This window comes from Capra hircus, chromosome 7 (assembly GCF_001704415.2).
Source record: "Capra hircus breed San Clemente chromosome 7, ASM170441v1, whole genome shotgun sequence".
Classification (NCBI taxonomy): Eukaryota; Metazoa; Chordata; class Mammalia; order Artiodactyla; family Bovidae; genus Capra; species Capra hircus.
In genome coordinates, this window is record NC_030814.1 from 48212219 (window position 1) to 48234380 (window position 22162).

At 39.3% G+C, this 22162-nt stretch overlaps 1 long non-coding RNA gene across 1 annotated transcript; it reads left to right on the top strand.

Annotated features, from left to right (window-relative positions):
• Positions 775-19703, top strand: LOC106502342. Its single transcript, XR_001295898.2, has 4 exons — positions 775-1078; positions 9915-10179; positions 10897-10987; positions 19056-19703. It is a non-coding gene; the product is annotated as an uncharacterized LOC106502342 (long non-coding RNA).

The following is a 22162-nucleotide window of genomic DNA, read 5'->3' on the forward strand; positions in this document are numbered from 1 at the left end:
ATGAATCTGTAATAAAGCTTTCTCTGTTCCAAACTCTAATGTTTACTATTGATGGGCCTCACTGTGTGTCAGGCACATGGGCTTGTGAATTTGGTAACATTTTGATTACTGTAGCTTTGTAGTATAGTCTGAAGTCAGAAAGTAGATTCCTATCAGGCACAGGCTCAGGCTCCTTCACAAAATTTACCTTAAAAATTTTCTTCAGAATTCAAATAATTTTAAGAACATTATCTCTAAAATATCTTAATATTATTTATATTAATATATAGTATATGATAATATAGTATATATTTAAGGTATATATATTATATAGTTTATATATTATAGGATATATTTTATGTTATACTATATTGACATTATAATATGTATTATCTAATACGTTACTTTGATATTTACCTTCTTTTAATGTGCAAAATATCTTCCCTAAGGGAGGCGACCAGAATTCCTATGATTTGGCTTAGTCTCAAAGTTCAGCATTGCATGATAGTTTCTGCGTAAGTTTCACATCTGTGTCTCTTAATCCAGAGACTAAACTCACACATAACGTCCAATGAAGAAAGAGGGACAGGATAACCACTGTGAACATTTCAGTTTGAAAATAGAAATATTGGGAAACTGTGGTAATCTCTACATCAGTGACCAGGAATGAATGACTCCTGGAGGTCTCCTCATTTGGTCCCCTCCTCTTGAATCTGATGGCTTGCTTTAATAGAATAGAATGTGACATAAGTGCTATTTATTACATTACTCCTGTCCTGAGACTTAAAAGGACATGACTGCTTCTAATTTTGTATTCTTAGGGTTCAGGCACCATAGAAGAAGTCTGATTATCCTGAGACTACCAGACTTTTAAGAAAGCCCAAGGGAGCCACTTGAAGATGACGTATGAAGGAAGATCAAAGTGCTCTGATTGACAGCCCCACAAGAAATCCCAGCCTTTAGGCAGCTCCAACTGCCACCATCTGGGACATTCCAAATCAGTTGAGCCTTCAGTGAGCCCTCTTGGACATTCCAGACCAGTTGAGCCTCCAGATGACTGCAGCCACAGCTCATACCACATAAGGAAGGAACTACCCAGGTGAGCTCAGCAAATCCAGACTCTTGAGCCATGATGATAATTGTTGCTGATTGAAGCCACTAATTTGAAGGTGACTTGTTTCATAGAAACAGATAATTGAAATAGAAACACTCAGAGATCTGCTCAGAGCAATTCTTCTCTTTGTAGATCCTGTGAAAGTTTCGAAGCTGTGGGTGGGGATGTTTTCTTTAAGCCTGAGATGCCTGAATCTGATGGCCGCAAGGGAAGGACCTTTTCTGAATGATAGCAGCAAGGAGGGACCTTTTCTAAATACCCCTTTTCTAACAAGTATAGCTTCTGAAAATACAGGACACATTCTCTCAGGCTAACTGTAGCATCACAGGGCTTAAAGAAAATCACCCTTTAAAGCTTTACAATCAAACATAGCATCCTTTGGATAACATTGCTCTCACTTTCTGTAAGCTTATATTATTACCTATCTGTATTCTTCTCCCGTTCCACATAAGAGATTGCTAAATCCTCTGTACAGCAGTCAGCAAACTGAATTCATAAGTCTAAGCAGAAAGCATGTTGCTCTTTCCAACTCCCAGCAGGTCTCTCTAGATCGCAGCGCTCTACCACCTACGCACTCTTGTGCTCATGGCAGCCTTGACTGGCCCAAATATCTCTGCACCTCAGCGTCCTGCATGGCAGCTTCCATGAACACTTGGCCAGATTTTCTTCTCAGCTCTCAGGCAAGCCTACAGCTGCAGTTTCTTTTTAGCCTTTGAGAGATGTGGCATGCTGGATCCCAGAAAGACTCTTGGGTCTTAGTTCAAGATCTCTGGGAAGCAGATTGGAGATGAACATTTGAGTGCAGCTTTATTAGGAAGAAAGTGGAGAAAGCGCAAGGTGAACTGTGAGGCAGTGATGAGAGAGACTTTGATCCCACAAGGAGCTCTGGAGCTGGATTGGCCTTGCAGAGGGATTTCAGATTGAAGCAAGTGCCTGGAACTTTGTGTGAGCCGTATTCCCTAAGCTCCTGACTACCAGTGGGCAGTTACACAACAGCTGTAATGAGATGTGTGTGGGAAACAGAAGATAAGTGGTCCTCCATGTGCAGTGTTATAAAGAGTAGCCTAAACACTAGCTAGGATGATTTTGTCACAAACTCTATGGTATAAACCTTCAGGTATTTTATGGCTTGAACATTTTCCCATTTGGCAATGAATCTTTTGGGCAACACTGAGCCAGAAAACCTGAAAAGTTTACATTTAATAAAATATTAGATGATTAAATTGTGTTTCTTTTAAAGAGAGTTGATCGTGTGTGTGCTCCTTAGAGGAAGTATTTTCCACCTGCCTTAAGAGTAGTAGTGATATCACTAACCCCATGAAAATTAGCTGAAGAAGCTTCAGTGTTTTTTTAAAAAGTAAGTATCCTAAGAAGACTCTAGCCGAAGACGATACATTTACATATAAGACAGCAGAAGGGGGTTTTAATGTCGGTTTGTGACACATGTCCTTTTATTTTAGTCACTGCTTTTCTAAAGCATCTTTGTTCATTTTTCCTTCAAGTTGTCTTGTGCACCGTTCTAATGTCACTGTTTTGTTTCACTGGAAGAATTTTGCCAAGAGTTTGAATGAGGCCAGTTCTTATCAATATCTTTAGCTGCATCAACCAGAAAATTAGTTAATTTTAATAACAATTTGTTTCTTTTATTCAGTTCACACAGTAAAAAAAAAAATTTGGAATCTCGTTTTGTTGAATATGAGACAAGTTACATAATTGAAAGTATAAATTTAGCTCAAAAGTTTAACATTGACTGTGAAATTGCAGTTGATTCTAGAGCAGTGCAGAGGTTAGGGGCGCTGACCACCCTGCCCCTTGCCGTAGAAAATCCATGTATAATTTTTGATCCCTCAGAACTTAATTTGAAGTTGTTAAAAATCTACACAATATATAACACATTGTATAATATATATTACATTCATGACATACCTTTTTCTTAATTTTTTCAATATTTCTGATCTGTGCAGTTCATCTACAAGTTTTTCAAATTGTTGCAGACCTCCAAAAATATTTTCCAATATTTTTATTGAAAAAAATCTGTGTATAAGTGGACCAGCACAGTTGAACCTGTGTTGTTCAAGGATCAACTGTATTTTTGTTTTGTTTTGTTGTATTTTTGGCCGTGCTACATGCCTTGTGGGATCCCAGATCCCCAACTAGGGACTGAAATCAGGTCCTTGCAGCAAGATCGCAGAGTCCTAACCACTGGGACCATCAGGAAATTTTCCAACTGTATGTTTTATGATGGTAATAAAATAAAAATATTGGAGTCATAGTTAAAACTATATTTTTACTAAATTAAGAAACCCATGAGAAAATTTCAATTGTTTAACACACAAAATTCATGTTTTCATTCTAACAAGCTGCTATACTCCACCAAAACGAGACTCCAGTAGTCCAAAGAAAGGTTTTAATGTTTTAACATTCATAGAGGAGTTAAACTGTGTGTACTGTAGCTGATGTTGAATATATTAAAAAAATAATTATTTCTTCATGGTTGTACACATTTTCAGTTGGTTCCTCAAGATGTTTGGACTTGAAAGAACTAATTTGGAAGTGAAAGTGTTTTGCAACATTTTTGCTGGATATAGAATTTTAGATAGAAAAATTTCCATTTTAACCCTATAAAATTGTCTCTCTGCTGACCTTCATTATTTGTGACAGTAAGTTTGCAGTGATTCTTACCTTTGTTCTTCTATGTGTGATTTCTCTTTTTCCTTTGGTTGCTTTAGAATTTTTTATCTCATGTATAGAATTTTATTACAGTTTTCAACTTGTTTTAAATATTTTCAACAATTATTTTTTCTTTTTCCTCTTCTAAGACTCCAGTTCCATGTACTGCTTGATATATGTCACATGTTCTAAGACTCTTGTCATTCAGTAAATTTGTTTTAAAATCTTTTATTTTGTGTGATGCCTGCTATTACACCTACAATTTCACTGTTTTGGGGGGTTTTTTCTCCTTAGAGTTAAATCTGCTTTTAGTTCCATTTGGTGACATAGTTTCAGATATTATATTTTCCATATCTAGAAGTTCCATTTCATTCTTCTTTATATTGTCCATTCATCTCATTATGTTTATTTTTTAAATACCTGAACATACATGTAAATGCCTTGTCCACTCACTCTGTTTTTGCTTTTTCTTCTTTGTCTCCTGTGGTTACCAGTCACATTTGCCTATTTCTTCCCATTTCTACTTATTTCAGTTGTGTGCTGGATGTGTGATTTTTATGTTATTGAGTGACAGATTTTGTTTTATTCCTTTAAAGAGTTTTGGACACACTTCTCTAAGAACGGCAGGGTTTCTGTTGATTCCCACTTTTTGTGCAGGTGCTTGGAAATCACCAGGTAGGAAACTGGGGTGATTTTAGGGCTTGGTTTGCTTGTTTCCCTTCCTCACTGATCACAGTCCTGTATTACCTATTGTCCATTATCTGAAAATAGCTGTTTCAGAAATTTTATTCAGTTCACTCACTTAGGATGGGAGAACTTTTTGTGAGGCTGTTACGTTTTCATGGATGGAAGTAAAAGTATATTAGATGACCTTCCTTTTCAAAATGTGTGTAATTTTGGATCCCTGCTTTGTTATGCTTATTGATAGGAAACTGACATTCTCCATTTTCAGAAAGCATCATCCTTCAGAGAACAGGAAACACTTTGAAACTCTGGCATATACAATGAGTGAAGAGAGGTTTTCTGATGGTAATCAGTACTGGGAGGTGAAGCTCCCAAGAAAGTCCACTAGACCTCTGTTTAGACTTGGGTCACTGGGAAGGAAGGGATGTATGTACTTAGTTAACCACAGTTTCTTGTTCACTGAGCCTCAAGAACAATCTGTTTGAAATTCTTTCTCAGCATTCCCTCCTTTCCTTCAGGCAGTTGTGTCACGATGGAGACAGTCTGGTCTGTAATGTGACAGAGTGAACCCACACTTACAGTTTTAGTTTACAGTTTTAACTTACACCTTCCTCCCAGTCTCTTCCATATTTCTCCCTTAAGATCCTAGACAGTGGAATGAATCTTCTCTCACTGATGACCCTGCAGTTGCAACTGATTTCAGTTGCAATTTCTGCTGCGAGTTTCAGTTTCATTATCTGGACAACCAGTATGTCATGACCCAGGCTATGAAGCTTCCGTGTGCTGATTCCTGGATCTTGTGGTCTCGTAGTGCTGCTTCTACTTGGATAAAAATTCCCTGAAACAAAACAAAACTGCGTTTCCTACCATTCACCCTCAGAGGGGAATGATAATCGTGTACGTTTTTCACAGTTATTTCAAAAGCCCATGGTATTTGGCACAGAAAAGATACTCAGTAATGTTATATTCTGGAACAGTTTATGTAATCACAGATACAAATTCCTATTGTTGCTGGTAAGCCAAAACTCACATAGTCATGACTTTAATCATCTATTTTGAAAATATTTAAAGTAATATAGAAGTATGGATTCCACAACTTTATTAAAATCAGCATCCCTCTTCTACTATTTGTGTCACAAAACTTCTTGGTGACACCAATTTTTCACTCTTACACCTATTTTTCATTGTAAGAGCAATTTTTTTTCCTCTAATCCATGCTGCCCTGCCATTTCAGTCTCCCTGTCCATCTCTCTCCCCCTGTCCATCTCTGTCTGACCCTCAGTCTGCCTGCATGTTACATCCCAGCATGTTACATCCCCATCATGTTACATCAAACAACAACTTTGTGTCTGCCTGGTGGTTTATTTTGGCTCTGGGGGCTGAGGGGGTCTTCTCAAGAGTATGCCCTGTCAGGCTTCTGTTCTTATCTTCTCTGAGAATGTGGTTAGGGGCAGAGGAATTAGTACCAAATGAACAATGTGGATATAGGTAGGTGATCGCTATGAGTAGTTTGTAAATTAGGAACTTCAGTTTTGATTTCCAGTGGATGATGTTTCAAGCTACTAAAATAAAATCATTTTCTGTAGAAATCCAAACACTTTTCCCACTGAAGCACAGTCAACTATTAATATATTTCAAAGCGGTTTCATCCTATTAGACAAAAATTTAGACCAGGTCCCAGCTAATGAAGTGTCTTGACCTTTTGTTACATACTCTGTAGAGTATTATTATTACTTTATTGCCTCACTTGTTTCAAATATAGCTTTATTTAAACAATACTGAAATTTGAGGAAACGGGGAAGGACAGCCATTCTTGAACACGTTTTTTTGTTGTTTTTGCTTGTTGTTGTTGTTTTTAATAATTTCTCAATTCCTTTCAGTCTACTTGTAATAGACTTCCTGTTACGTTATTGTATTAGTGACCTGCTGAATTATATGACCAAAGTGGGAATGCAAACATATGTTTCATTAAACCTACAAAATGAAGTCACAAGTTTGTGCAATAATTCTTCAAAAAGTATTTCCCTAAGGACTTCAAGGTAGATTGAAAACTTTTGTTCTGACACTTAGTGCTCTTTGTCAACTCATCACCTAATTACTTTTGTGATGCAAGTTTCCCTCCCCAATAGCGGTATGCCTTTGACCTCCAATCATCTACACAAATCTGCTTCTGGGCAGTTGCTTGTTTCATATTCCTCCAGCTGAAGTAGTTCATCTCTCTCACGTTGTTTCTAAAAAAAAAGAGATAATGGTTGCTTTATTCTTATTTTTATTCCCCTTTTTTCTACAATGAATGTTCATTGTTTGTATTTAAACATTTTTCACATTATATATGAGTCATTGTTTGACTCATATATAATTTGAAGACCTGGTTCTAGTACTGAGTAGAAGGTGAAATGTTGGCTAAAATGTGCCCTTAGAGTGTGGAAAAGCATCTGACGGGCTGAGAGGACCCAGACAGCCCCTCACCGCATTGTTTGCGCTTACCTCCTCTCTGATGTCTCTCAGCTTAGAGACAGCGAGCGAACAGCAGTGGAGTTGTTCCATTCCATCTCCAAAGCTCTGAACATTTTGGAATATTATTTAAATACTATGTATATTCAAGAAAATCCAGGCCCAGCAGAAGAGAGAGATACTGAGTTTGTTCACCTCTTTTCTATCTATACAAAACAAGGGATTACCACACATTTTGAGGGGTGTACGTGTATGTGTGTGTGTGTGTGTGTGTGTGTGTGTGTGTGTGTGTGTGTGATGGAAGTTCTACCACTTGTGGTGAAAATGACCTAGTATTCTGAAGTAGCATCTGGGAATAGACAGGATAAGATCCACTCTGATACTGATATGGTTGGCCCTACCCAACTCATGATAGAAGCCACTTTGTCTCTACTCAATAATCCCAAAATCAGTTATTTTAATTTTAATCGTGAAGAAATCTTAGAATTCAAGGGGCTTTTGTTTGTTGGTTTCGTTGGTTGGTTTGGCTTGCTTTTCCTATACAGGTTTTCTAATTAGTTATACCTGTAGGCTAAGAGCTAGGATCAGAATCACTATTGCCAAGAAGACACTAAACAAATCTGTTAGCTTCCCTCTATCTCAGTTTTATCAACTATAAATGAGGATGATGGTACTTAACCTTTCTCATAGCATTAGCAGAGAAATCTGTAAAAATCAGAAAAATGTCTGGCAAAAGGGACTAAGATAAACGTTTCAAACTGGCAGTGTGTTAGCTTCCTAGGGCTATACATGCATATATTTTCCAGTGGGATCACACACCACAAATAGAGCAATCTCTTGTTATCTGTACTCTCATTATAAGTGTTTTTGCTACAATGACTTTCAGACATTGAAGACTGTGAAGGAGTGAGCCCTGATGGAGAAAAGTGCTTACAGAGGGAACTGAATTTTAAAAGTCCTTGAGTTGAGGTCATGTCTCATTTCCAAAGGGAAAACCTTGTAGTAATTCCACAGACTTCCAGTGGAAACATTTAAATTGTACTGTAACAGTCCAGGCAAGAGGACAGACAGTGTGCTGCAGCTGTACTTCAGCTGTGCTTAAGGAATGATAACAGTGACTTGGCAGTATTTGAAGGAAATGTGACAGGAATAAGCCGTAACTAACCCCCTGCTTTTATTGCCAGTGCTCCAGCCACACTGGCCTCCTTACTGTTCGTGACAATACATGCTCTACCCTTAAGACTTGGAACATGTTTGTCATATAGTAAATGTCTTAGTCCATTCAGGTTGCTTTAACAAAAATACCATAGACTGCTTAAAAACAAATTGATCCTCACAGTTCTAGAGGCTGAGAAGTCCAGGATCAAAACACTGGCCAGTTCAGGGTCTCATGAGAGTCCTTTTCTTGAATCATAGACGGTGGTCTTCTCACTGTGTCCTCTTAATGCAGAAAGGGTGAGGGAGCTCTCTGGGGTATCGTTTACAAGGGCACTAATTCCATTCATGAGGACTCCAATCTTACGACCTAGTTGCCTCACAACAGCCCCACCTCTAAATACCATCATTTTGGGTGCTAGTTTTCAACATAAGCATTTTGAAGGGATACAAAACCTTTCATCTTTAGCTGTGTGTGTCCAATAATAATTGGCTAAATGATTTGAATAAATAAAATCTCTCACATGTGAGTGTGAGAACATGAAGATTTTGGTAGCTGAAGTTAAGTGTGCCTTAACATAAATTTTGTCAGAGCAGAGAACTTGACCTGGGATTCCATACAGCTATGGAGGCAGTGCTTGGGAGAAAGGATGACCTGAGAGCTCAGCAATAGTAATCTGAGAGTCTGAACCATCTGTTGAGATTGAGAGGATAGAGATGGAATTTATAAGAATGCAGCTGTGAAAGGACTAAATCACCCACTGATTATGGCAGGTTAATTCACCTAGGTAATGACTTATTTGTGTTCATGATACCGTCCCTCTTTGTTGGCCAGGAAGCTCTATGAATCAGACCTGCTGTTGCTGACCTGAGAGGAGGCTCTTGTGACATTGACACCCTTGTCATCGGGGAGTGGGATTATAAGAGCATTAGTCTGGCAACTGATTCATAGTGCAAAATCTATGGAGGAAAGTCCAGATAAATTTTTAAGTTGCATTTGTCCCAAGAGTAAGACAAGTTTTTTGGGGATCTTGAAAGTAGAATTCCAGAATGTATGGTTTTTTCTTAAGCCAAGTATCATGACTCATCAATAAAAATATCTTTTTTTCATAGATAAGAGCTAAATGAATCAAAATACAGAGTAATTTCTGCTTTTAAGTTATTATAAAAATTTTGGTTATCATCTAGAAATATGGTTCTCAAACTTAATTGCTTATTGTAATTATACTAGGCGTCACTCCAGTCTGGCTGACTGGAGTTATGTAAGTGTGGACTTGGAATACATGAACGTTTTCTAAGCTTGAACTAATGCAAAAGAAGCTTGAAAAATTTTAATTTGGAGCAGTTTTCTGGAAGTAGCAAGTGATATTCTTGAATCCAAAAAGTTTCAAGTGTTCTGATTCCTGCTTTCTTGGGCTCAGTTAGGATTCTCTTAGACAATTTTGGTTGTTTTTGTATTTCTTTGCAGAGCTCCTTTTTCCCAGGGAATTTCTCGGTGAATCTGCTCTGACAGTTCAACATCTGTGGCAGTGTAATGACTTAATCGGAACTGTCCTCAACAAGCCTCTGAGATTACTATAAATCCTAACACTCAACTTCTTCTTATTACTTTACTTCTTTCCTTGACTATTTGTTAATACCTCATTCCTTCAAGATTTCTTATTCTTTTTCAGCTACCTTTGATCTCTTAGGGTAATCATTCATTCTGAGAAAATCGTTTACAGAATCTTCTTCTTACCTAAGTTACACAAGAGATGGACAATCATTCTTTTTGGTTAGATGTCTAAAACCTAGGATCCAAACAATTTTTGGATGTTGCTTACTTAATTGAGCTCCCTGTCCCTTTCACATTTTACAGGATTAGGAAGTTCCCTACATTTCTCATCAAGAACAGTGATGCCAGAGTAGTCCATCTGGTGTGTCCGGCTGCAGGCTGGTACCTAGAACCTGAAGCAAGCTGGGGAGATCCCTAAGGACAGAATTTAAAGCCACACTCTGAAAATACCAGAGCAGGTGGAAACAGCATGTTCTTCACTGAGTCCTTAGTTCTGCTTAACTGTGACCTCTTTGGTCCTCAACCCCAGACTCAACCGGAAGAAGGAAATGACTATTTCTATTGGCAGGTTAGTTTCTATATTATTACATCTCATTGCCTTGAGTGGTGTTTTAACAGCTGTGTTTCTTGTGTAATGTTGAATTTCTAATAGCACAGAAAATGACTGAGTCCCTGCACCATACTTTTTAGGCAACCTCCTAATACTACATTGAATTATTCTGTTTAAAGGCTTACTTGGACTAGGGTTGTTAGCATATCTTTGCTACTGAGTGTGAGGTGTGATATTACATTCAAAATATTTTTTCTTGAGGTTGGGTTTCTTAGCAGAGTCTGATTTTAAATAATGAGTATAGTCATTGTTAACAGCAAATTGTTGACTGGCAGCACAGTGAAGTCGCAGCTTTCTGTCATCCCTACACAAGTTCCTCTTTTATTCATAATACTTATACAGTGACACAGTAAGCAGTTAAATTATATTAAAATCATGGAAATGATTGTTTTGTCTGTAAGATACCAGGGAGGTGATTTAATTATTTTACTGGTTGATTTAAAAATGGTTAAGGGCATGTGTAGCATGATCAGATTAGCACTAGGCCACCCCCTCTAGTGTAGACAGGGGCTACAGTAAAGAATTTAAGTGTTATCCAAAACTAAAAGACAGAGAAATGGTGCTCTGCTTTAAGGTCAGCATGAACTAGATATCAGGCTCTTTTGAGAAATTGAGTCTGTACTGACAGACAGTGCTACTTATCCTCACTGATGTCTCTATTTTCCTTCTTGACAGAAATAATAATATGGATAATTTCGAGTATTATTTTAACTGTGTTCTGGTATTTCCATGGTTTTCTTCACTGAAGTGCAAGGAAGATCTAAACGTAAGTAGGCTGGGACAATGTGATGACTGTCATTGAGTCTGTCTATTGTTGGGGCCTGGTGAAGTAAGGAGGTGACTTGAAAGAGTAAATGACTGTCTAAAAGAGCTTTATATGTATTTAATAGAGACTGAAGGCTTGGAAAGCAGGAATATGAAGGGTCATTTCCTGGTAACACTACTTTGGTTAGGAATCTTGGTTTTATTTTGGCTGAATTACTTATTATTCTCAATCTTTCTGTTGTAAAAAAGACGTTATTTGCCCAATACAATAGGTTCCCATGTGGACTTTAAACTTTAGCCTCCCTTAGCCTGCCTTCAGTTAAGAATAATGTAGGGGCTCTTTCCCTTAATTCTGCCACCCTGAGTAGCCTGGTTCCCGTAATGGAGCAGATGAGACATCCACCAGTGAAGTGTGGGACACCACTTGGTGCACTACAGCAAAAGACTGACAAACTATCACAAGAAGTTAAGTAGAAAGAAACCCAAAGTGTAGATACAACCCACTTGCAAATAAGGGGATAACTTAGAGATAATCTAAACTTTCTCAAATGTTCTCCTGAAGAAAACTTTCCCCAGTGTTAACTTGGGTGAATACCTGATTAAATAAAGTTACAATTTCTTACTTTAAAAGTAATCCCACTGCTGGGCATACACACCGAGGAAACCAGAATTGAAAGAGACACGTGTACCCCAATGCTCATCGCAGCACTCTTTATAATAGCCAGGACATGGAAGCAACCTAGATGTCCATTAGCAGATGAATGGATAAGAAAGCTGTGGTACATATACACAATGGAGTATTACTCAGCCGTTAAAAAGAATACATTTGAATTAGTTCTAATGAGGTGGATAAAACTGGAGCCTATTATACAGAGTGAAGTAGGCCAGAAAGAAAAACGCCAATACAGTATACTAATGCATATATATGGAATTTAGAAAGATGGTAACGATAACCCTGTATGTGAGACAGCAAAAGAGACACAGATGTATAGAACAGGCTTTTGGACTCTGTGGGAGAGGGAGAGGGTGGGATGATTTGGGAGAATGGCAATGAAACATGTATAATATCATATATGAAACAAATCAACAGGTTCAATGCATGATACTGGATGCTTGAGGCTGGTGCACTGAGACAACCCGGAGGGATGGCATGGGGAGGGAGGAGGGAGGGGGGGTTCAGGATGGGGAACACGTGTATACCTGTGGTGGATTCATGTTGATGTATGGCAAAACCAATACAATATTGTAAAGTAATTAACTTCCAATTAAAATAAATAAATTTATATTAAAAAATAAATAATCATTAAAAAATAAATAAAACTAATCAGAGATATGAAATACAATATGAATTATGAATCTCTAAAAGCATTTAATTTCATGAATGAATATTTCAGAAAATACTAAGTTAAAAATATATAAATGTCCATATTTTAAAAGTAAACATATAATGTGAAAAAATACTTAAGATGGAGTGAATTAGTTTTCTTCTTATATCCATGGATGATATTTATTTTCCATGTATTTCTGATCCTCCCAGTTAGGCATTATAAAGAATGAATAGTACTCTGAAAAAAGTTTAGAAAAAACAGTCTGATAATTTTCTTCCCTGGTAATACTTTCTATGCATATCAATCAGACAAAAGGTGAGGATCCCTCTTTAAGGAGAACTGTAACAGGAGCCCCCAGATGTTAAGAATCCTAACAATTTCTTATTCCAGCAAAATTCCTGGAGCATATGAAGCACTTGATTTATGTTATATTGAATTACATGTTGAACCCAATCACTCATTTTCCATGTGGAGAAACTGAGGTCTAAAGACATTCACTGATGAATTTAGTCCTGTTAACAGAACTGAGATTGGGATTCTGAACACCCAGCTTCCAGTCTTGCAGTCCTTTAACTCTGCCATGATGTCTGTCTCAAGCAAGGACAATTTTGAGTTGAAATACAATGGCAATATTTGTGTTCAACACCAGCTGCCAATTGGGACTGTTCTTTCCATGATCTAAGTAAATCTATGTCCATAATGCTGCTGCATTTTCCTAATTTCAGTGCCTCCTAAATCTACCTGCTATAGACCCATACATTTCACAGTGCTGACTTTGTGCAGAGTGACAACTAGAAAATAGATGAAGTCATCCTCAACAGTCACCCAGGAGGACATGACTTGGCATTGCCACTCATCACCCATTGAGGACTTCATATATTTAATTTGTCCAATTTGGCTGAATAGTTCATATTAAGCAAAACTTAATAGAATAGTGATAGGGTAAAGATCAATGCAGTTTCCCTATCACACTTCTATAGGGAGGAAAAATGTTCGGCAATAAAATGACTCAAAACTCTTTAATCTGGAATTGATCCTTTTTTACCCAAGGCGTAGTTTCTGTTGCATCTTTCTGAAGTTTGATTTCTGGGTAGTTCGGAGCAAACCTCTCTCTGGCATTGCCCAAGTTCTTTCTCTTCAATTTTGGAAGACATGAACATTTTCCATGGCGTGGGCTTGCCTGGCCTCAAGGATGAATGTGCTTGGAGAGCACCAGTTGGATTAGAGCATTTATTCTTCCCTCCTCAAGACTCTTCTTTTATCTAACACATCTCCAAAATTGTCCAACCTTTGTTACTTTGGAATTGACACTTGGAAAATTTCTTTATTCCCAATTTTTCTCTGCATTTTTCCATATGGCCTTCATATTTTATTCAAAAGGTTTGTTTTTATAGTCCAGCTCATAAAAACCATATTGAACAATTTTTAAAGTACTTTCCCCCTCCCTCCCTCCCTCCTTTGCTTCCTTCCCTACCTCCTCTCACCTTCTCTCATCCACAACCAAGTTGGTATGAAAAAGCCAATTTTCCCTTTAACCACATATTCAATTGAATGCACATCACATGTAGTTTATCATCTAATCATCTCTTTGCCATGGACAATGTTACCATTTTGATACCTAGATTCACAATCTTATAACTTTTAAGACATAATCAAAATAAATTTTTCTATGGAACTTACTGAGACCACTTCCAGGAATTCAGAGTATGCTTCCCTTTGCTAATTGTAGTAGCAGAGAGCTAGTAATTACTCATACTTATGTGCTAAGATTTTTTCCTGTCTCTTCATTCTCTGTGTCTTCTGAATTTCTATGTTCTACTTGAAACATCTTCATCACAGTTGACCTTGCTCTGAAAATCTATAATTCCCATCTTTTTACTCTTCATCAACCTCTCTAATATGCTTATTTTTAACTAGAGTAAAATTACAGATATTTCAGTACATTGAGTTTCTACCACGATTCAGCTATCTGAAACAGTAAATTTTGGCAGAATATTTTTGTCATAGTCTTTGGCCTCTCTGTTTTTCACATTGCATAGTCTTATTACCAATAACAGTTTATATGTCTGACACTGGTGGAAATATGACTCAAACTTCTGGATACTCTCTGATCTCCATTCAAATCCTGTCTCTCAATTGTTGAAAAATATGGATTCTTTTCCTTTCTCTTAAAATTATCTTTACTGTTTTTTGTGCTAGAAGTATATGAAAGTTAAAGTCTCCTGGGGATTAGAGTTGATATTGTCAGGTTTCCATCAGTGCAATAATAAATTCCACTTGAACAGACCATCATATAGTTGATTTATCAGAACAGTGGAGACCACTACTGTGGTCAAAACTTCATCCACATTGATTCCAGTTTGTAATACAGGTTCTTCTCTTTCTCTTTCCGTTCCTGAGTTCTTTTACTGAGCTTCTCTTCCCCCTGTGTGATACTGATTCCTGCCATCCATATCAAATCCTCTCCTTAGATGAATCAACTCTCTTGGGGAAGTGAGTGAAAACATGGTTTCGTAGCTTTGGTGCTCTCCAGACAGGCTCTGAGAAGCTTGGCCCTAGAGTAATAAATCATTCCAGTTTGCCTGGGACTAGCCTGGTTTCAGTAATGAAAGTCATATATCTCAGGAAACCTTTACTTGATATGAAAATCTCCAGTTTTCTATAATGGGTACAGAAGGTTGGAGGAAAACAAAACCAATGCAACAGCCCCCAAAATAGGTTTGAAAGCAACAAACTTTTTAATATCAGATGAATACAGCATAGATTATCTACCTTTTTTAGTCACTGTCACTGTTTTTTTTCCCCCAATTACTGATATTGGCAACCATGATTTGCAGTTCACAGTGATGAATCAGGAGAAGGCAATGGCACCCCACTCCAGTACTCTTGCCTGGAAAATCCCATGGACGGAGGAGCCTGGTGGGCTGCAGTCCATGGGGTCGCTAGAGTCGGACATGACTGAGCGACTTCCCTTTCACTTTTCACTCTCATGCGTTGGAGAAGGAAATGGCAACCCACTCCAGTGTTCTTGCCTGGAGAATCCCAGGGACGGGGGAGCCTGGTGGGCTGCCGTCTATGGGGTCACACAGAGTCGGACACGACTGAAGTGACTTAGCAGCAGCAGCAGCAGCAGCAGCAGCAGTGATGAATCATATTGCTGCATCAGTCTGAGTGATATGATTTGTGTGCATGTAAATGCATTGTAATCATGAGCATTACCCATCCGTCTCTGACTTTGTCAGTTAACTGTTGTGCGTTGTATTGAGATAGTGCTAGAGTTCTTTGAAAGAATATTGGCTGGCATTTCTCAAGTTTGACAGTGAAAGCTCAGAGCTCTAAGAAGCTCAATGAACCCAAAGCATGAGAATCATGAAGAAAACTGCACAAAATCACACCTTAATTAAACTACTTAAATCTAATGATAAAAGGAAAATCTGAAGTCCAGAAACAGAAAAAAGATGTGTTATTCTGTAATAAGAATTACAGCAGACTTATCAGTGGAAAAAAAATGCATGTCAAAGGAGAGTAAGGGTAACTTCTTTTAAGTATTAAAAAAAATTTTTTTTAAGCTGTCTACAGTCTACCAACCAGAAATAAATTTCATACACAAATGTAAAATACTTACTCATCCCTGCAAAAGGTTAAAGAATTAATTGCCAACAGAGCCTCACTGCAAATGTCAAAGGAAAGCCTGTAATCTCAAGGAAATAGAACATGTGGAAATCTGAATTTGTAGAAGAAATGAAATTCATTGAATATAAATCTAGAACAAATACAGGACTTTTTTCCCCTTACAACTTAAATCTCTTCAGGAGATAATTGACTACTTAAAGCTAAAAAAATGACATATTTGTAGTTTTATGATGTATACAGAAATGAGTGATAAGAATAGTACTTACACAAGAATGAGGTAAATGGAAGTGTATTCTTATATGATCCTCAAAGTGCCATGAAGTTTAATATTGCTTGAAGGTGGTCTGTATTTTAAAAGTATACTATAAATAGTTATCTAAGAGTTCATCATAATGTAAAGCAAAATTATAACATAATTCAGTTCAGTTCAGTCACTCAGTCGTGTCCAACTCTTTGTGACCCCATGAACCACGGCATGCCAGGCCTCCCTGTCCATCACCAGCTCCTGGAGTTCACCCAAACTCATGTCCATTGAGTCGGTGATGCCATCCAACCATCTCATCTTCTGTCGTCCCCTTCTCCTGCCCTCAGTCTTTCCCAGCATCAGGGTCTTTTCAAATGAGTCAGCTATTTGCATCAGGTGGCCAAAGTATTGGAGTTTCAGCTTCAACATCATGAGTCCTTCTAATGAACACCCAGGACTGATCTCCTTTAGGATGGACTGGTTAGATCTCCTTGCAGTCCAAGGGACTCTCAAAGAGTCTTCTTCAACACCACAGTTCAAAAGCATCAATTCTTTGGCTCTCAGCTTTCTTTATAGTCCAACTCTCACATCTATATATGACCACTGGAAAAACCACAGCCTTGACTGGACGGAACTTTGTTGACAAAGTGATGTCTCTGCTTTTTAATATGCTGTCTAGATTGGTTATAACTTTCCTTCTAAGGAGTAAGCGTCTTTTAATTTCATGGCTGCAATCACCATCTGCAATGATTTTTGGAGCCCAGAAAAATAAAGTCATCCACTGTTTCCCCATCTATTTCCCATGAAGTGATGGGACCAGATTAAACATAATTAAAAATAGTCTAATAGGAAAAATAATGCAGAGAGATAAGCAAGTTCAAAACAAATAGAAAGGTGTTGCACACAAGCATATCAATAGTAACATTACACATAAATGGTCCAAAGTGAAGTGAAAGTTGCTCTGTCATGTCCAACTCTTTGTGACCCCATGGACTTTTTATTCTCTAGGCCAGAATACTGGAGTAGGTAGCCTTTCCCTTCCCCAGGGATCGAACCCAGGTCTCCCACATTGCAGGCAGATTCTTTACCAGCTGAGCCACAGCAAAGTCAGAAGATCCAACTAAATGTCAGACTGTCAAATTAGATTAAAAAACCAAACAAGACACAACAATATGTTGTCTATAAGAAACGCAATAATAATGCAAATGTTGCTGAAAAGTAAAGATAGAAAATAATATATAGCATGCAAACACTAATCCAGAGAAATGGAAAGTGACTATATTAATAGCAATCAAATTAGATTACAGAGTATAGAATCTATTTACAGGGATGGAGGACCATGTAGAAATGATAAAGGGTCAATTTTACAAGAAGATAAGACAGTTCTAATTCTCTGTATACCAAATAGCAAAGTTTCAAAATACATGAAGCAAAAAACCTATAGGTCTGTGCGAAGAAATTGGCACATCTACAGCATATACTCGGGAATGTCAGTAACAGTGTCTCGGTGATTGACAGGACAAGTAGAGAGAAAGTCATTAAGGACACGGTAGACTTAAGCATGGCTCTCAACCAGCTTCACCTAACTGACAGTTATAGGGCATGCCACAAATAGCAGAGTACAAATACAACTTTTTCTCAAGTGCCTATAGACCATTTACAAAGTATCATTTACTTTATGAGCCATAAAATTAAGAAAGATTTCAGCAAAATATAAGGTATGTATCTTATTCATATCCTTGTTAGCATGAAACTACTGTGGAAAAAAAAAATCATTAGTGTGGGATCCTTAATGGAATCCTGGAAGAAAAAAGGACTTTTGTGGCAAAACTGATGAAAAACAAATGAAAATTTTAGTTTAGTTAGTAATATTGTTAACAATGTTAATTTCCTTGTTATGATCATTGTACTATAGTATTAAGATACTAACATTAGGGGAGGCTAGGTGAGGAGTATATGGAAACTCTCCACTATTTTTGCAACTTTACTGTAGGTCAAAATAAGATTTTTTAGAATGTAAGTCAGGTTTTGCCTATTAGTGAACTGCTGCCATAGTTAAGGTAGTAAGAAAGACTTAGGTTACAGACCTAGGTTATCACTTATTACCTATGTAACTCTGGGTAAGTTACTCAAGTCCTCTGAACCTTTGTTATTTTAATTTGTTAAACAGATGTTGATACCTTAATTATAAAATTGTTATGAGAATTAGGTATGTAGGTTATGGGCCAAGTACAACGCCTGGCACATAGGAGGCAGCCGCAGACTGTTTTTCTTCCCACTGCACAGCTGAGTGGACCTGTGTGCTATGCCCCTACTCTTTTCGAGCCCATAGTCCAGAGAGAAAAACATTCTGATCATTTCAGCTTTACTGTACATGATTTCCTATCCGAGGACACTCATTCTACTTTGTACCAGTTGTGATTCAGCATTAATGATTCTCATGAGCAGGCAAGGAGAGTAACAGAAAAGATGACAGTATGCTCTACTATACAGCGAACTCCTTGAGAAGAGGATTCGTGTTTTTCACTTCCCTAGATTCACCACCCAGACCTGAGTACAGGGCTTTTCACAATTATATTGAAGTTAGTGGAAAGTAAGAAAGGAAGGGAAATCTGACCACACACCCAGTGAATGAGGCTGTGGCCAATGGCTTTTTGTTTTTGTTTGGTTTTCCATTGAAGGAGGATCTGTGTCCCCTACATCCTGGGCTGCTGCAGCCTTTTCCCTTCTTTTTCACCCCTAGTGGTTCCATGCCAGGCAAAGGGCCAGCAGAAGGATGATGTTAAGGGTTGATTTGTCTTCTTCCAGTCATATGGTAATAGAAAATTTTATCAGTTCAGTCATTTTCCTTTCTTTTCCTCTAGGCTTCAGCATGGTTTGGGAGACCTTCTGGCTTCCATCCTGTTAATCATGCAGCTTTCAGTCTGCAAGCTTGAGATGAGGGATCCCACCACTGGAACTTTAGCTGTTCTGATACAGGCTTGCTGGTGGTATCTTCTCCTGTGCTGCCTTCTGGGGAGAGACTGGTACCTCCTGCCGACATGCTGAATTGCCCTCTGAGGACAAGGAGGTGCTCACAGGCCTTGCTACCTCATAGGTGGGTACATGTTGGAAGCACTTGCCCTGGCCATGCTGGTTCTGCTTCCTCCTGGATTCATGAAGGCTGCTCCTGCCAGTGCTGGGCTGATCTGCCCCGAGTGTGAAGACTTGGTGGATGCCACGTCATAGCACCTGCCACGGCTGCTGTCACTGCTGCCTTCCCTGCCCCTGCTGCCATCCTTCTGCCAAGTATTGCAGGTTGTGTGATGGCAAGAGTATGTGCTCCTGTAAGACTGCTAGGAGGACTCTTGGGTTCCTCGCTCCGCATTAGGCATAACCAGAAGAGATGACTTTAAATAGCTCAGAGATGATGTGAAGTCAACCTGATGCTGACCTGATCTTGATGTTCTTCTCCGTAGATATTCATGACCTGTGCTGAGGGGGAAGAAACAAATAGAGAAGAAAATGAGTGAAAGGCCTCTCCCTCTCCCTTGAATAACTCAAGGGCTTATAATCAAAAGAATTTTTGATGTCAAGTCCAATCCCTTTAACCCCCTGTCATATGGTAGTGATTCATGTTTTGCTCGAACAGTTCAAGAGTTAAAAAGAGCACAAGTGACTGTCCTCATACTGCTTTATTTTGTACGCTTTTTGTTTGTACAGATGCAGAATAGATTCCAAAGGCAGTGCATGTTTTCACATGAGCCTCACAGCACCAACTGCTTTGTAGCAGCAAAGCACCATGGTTCCATTTTCTGCCGAATCTTAGGTAGACTCTTCTTGCCCTCTGCTTCTGCTGTTGCTACTGCTGCTAAGTCGCTTCAGTCGTGTCTGACTCTGTGCGACCCCATAGATGGCAGCCCACCAGGCTCCTCTGTCCATGGGATTTTCCAGGCAAGAGTACTAGAGTGGGGTGCCATTGCCTTCTCCAGTCCTCTGCCTCAAAGGCAGCTAAATCCACTCTGTCCCAGCTGGGATGGCCTGAGCACTGCTAGAGCTCTTCCCTGATAGTCTCGGGAGGTTGTTCCAATAAATGGAAAGATCTCCAGCACTTAAAGAGCAACACACCTGAAGGTAAAAAGAGCAACTGGTGGCAACTTTCAGATGGAGACGTTGCCTGTGAATTGATTGCCTGTGGAGATCCATGCCTGTGGATTGATATCTTAAATTCAAACAGTACTGTTAACCGTTGGCCTAGCCATATTCTACTCACTCTGTTCAAAGAGGGACCAAGTCCTGTGCATTCTACTTCAGTTCTCACATCCACCTCTTTTTCTTGACAGGCCAAGCCCTAATTTGGATTAAGTACATTAAGTACATCACTGATCTCATCATATTAGTCACTCAGCCATGTCCGACTCTTTGTGACCTCATGGACTGTAGCCCATCAGGCTCCTCTGTCCATAGAATGGCCCCCTGCCATCTGCTAAAATAAGTACATGCAAATCCCTACCTCCATCCCTCCCTCTGGCATGCAAGGCCCATTGAACATCCCCAATCACCCTCTCTGGTGTTACTTTCCACAATCCCCCTTATACTCTCAGTCGAAGGTCTCTTCCTCCACAAGGGCTTGGTGAACCTCTGGAGCCATGTCATATCTCTCCTTCCTTTGAATCCATGCCATATTTGGGAGTCCTGCCACAGACACACCTAACAGCTTCAGTTCCACATTGGAGTGTGCATCACTGTCTTTGTTGTGCTCTGTGATTCTTAAAGGGAGGGACTGAAATGCCTAGACTCACCTGGTCAGCTCTAAGGTCTTTGTAGGCTTAAGCCATTTGAACCATGTAATGCAGCAACATAGATTTGTTGCTTAAGGCTATCTTTTGTGAAGACAGCTGAAAAGACGAATTATCTCTTGTCCCAGTTTCCTTATCAAGCTCATAAGGATCTGTTTCCATAGCACCTACAAGCACAGTGTCTGGTAAATGCGGTGAACCCACACACAGTGCCCTTTGAGACAAAGGGGTCGTCTAGGCAGACCTGGCTCCCCCCTCAGTCTGGCTAGTAGATTCCAGGCTGAGGCAGCCAGCAGCGTGATGATCACACAGCTTGGTGAAAGAAGCGCAGCCTGGATTGTGTACTGTTGCCCTCACCTCTGAGCCAGGTGAGGCAGGCGCCCTGGTGCCGCGAGCTACCTGCAGAAGTGTGTGGGACAGCCTTACTGACTCTCAAACCTCAGACTTGAATTCCCCCACCCTTCCCTACCCCCAGGCCTACTCATGTTCCCTTGCTCATCAATCTGAGCAGCTTAGCTTTCCTTGTAGGCCAGAGGTCAGCCAACCATGGGCTGTATCCAACCCGCTACTTGTTTTGGGAATAAAGTTTTACTGGAAAACAACTTTCTTTTACACGTTTTCTATGGCTGTTTCTGTGCCACTGTGGCAGAGTTGAGTGACTGTAACAGAGACCATAGGGCTTCACAAGACTAAAATGTTATCTTGCCTTTTACAGAAAAAGTTTGCCTACCATGTCCTAAACCTCTGTGTGTCTGGAACTTAGTTCACCCGAAGCATGTATTTTATTACTCCAACTCTCATGTATTTTATTACTGAGAGACTGCTTGTAGTTGGTCTCTGCTCTGCTGTCCAAACAGCCTGAGCAAGGGCATGTGTTCCTTAGGGCTTCCAGGGCTCGCCTCCCTGGTATGAAATCCATCTTCGCTCCTTAGTAGCCTGTAGCCTTGGGAACCTCACTTTACTCAGGCATGAGAGAGGCGGTAGAAGATGTGCAGTGTATGAGTTAATACACTCAGTTCCAGCAGGGACAGATCCAGTAGGATATTAAGTAGACGGGAGTGGATTTCAGCACCTTCCTTTGTAAGAAGTGCATGGAGAATTTGGCGTTGGGTATCCCGAGTATGTGTGGATTTTCTCCACAGGCAAAGGAAGGTGGAACTTGCTGTTTCAGCTCTTCCCTGTCTGGATCCAGT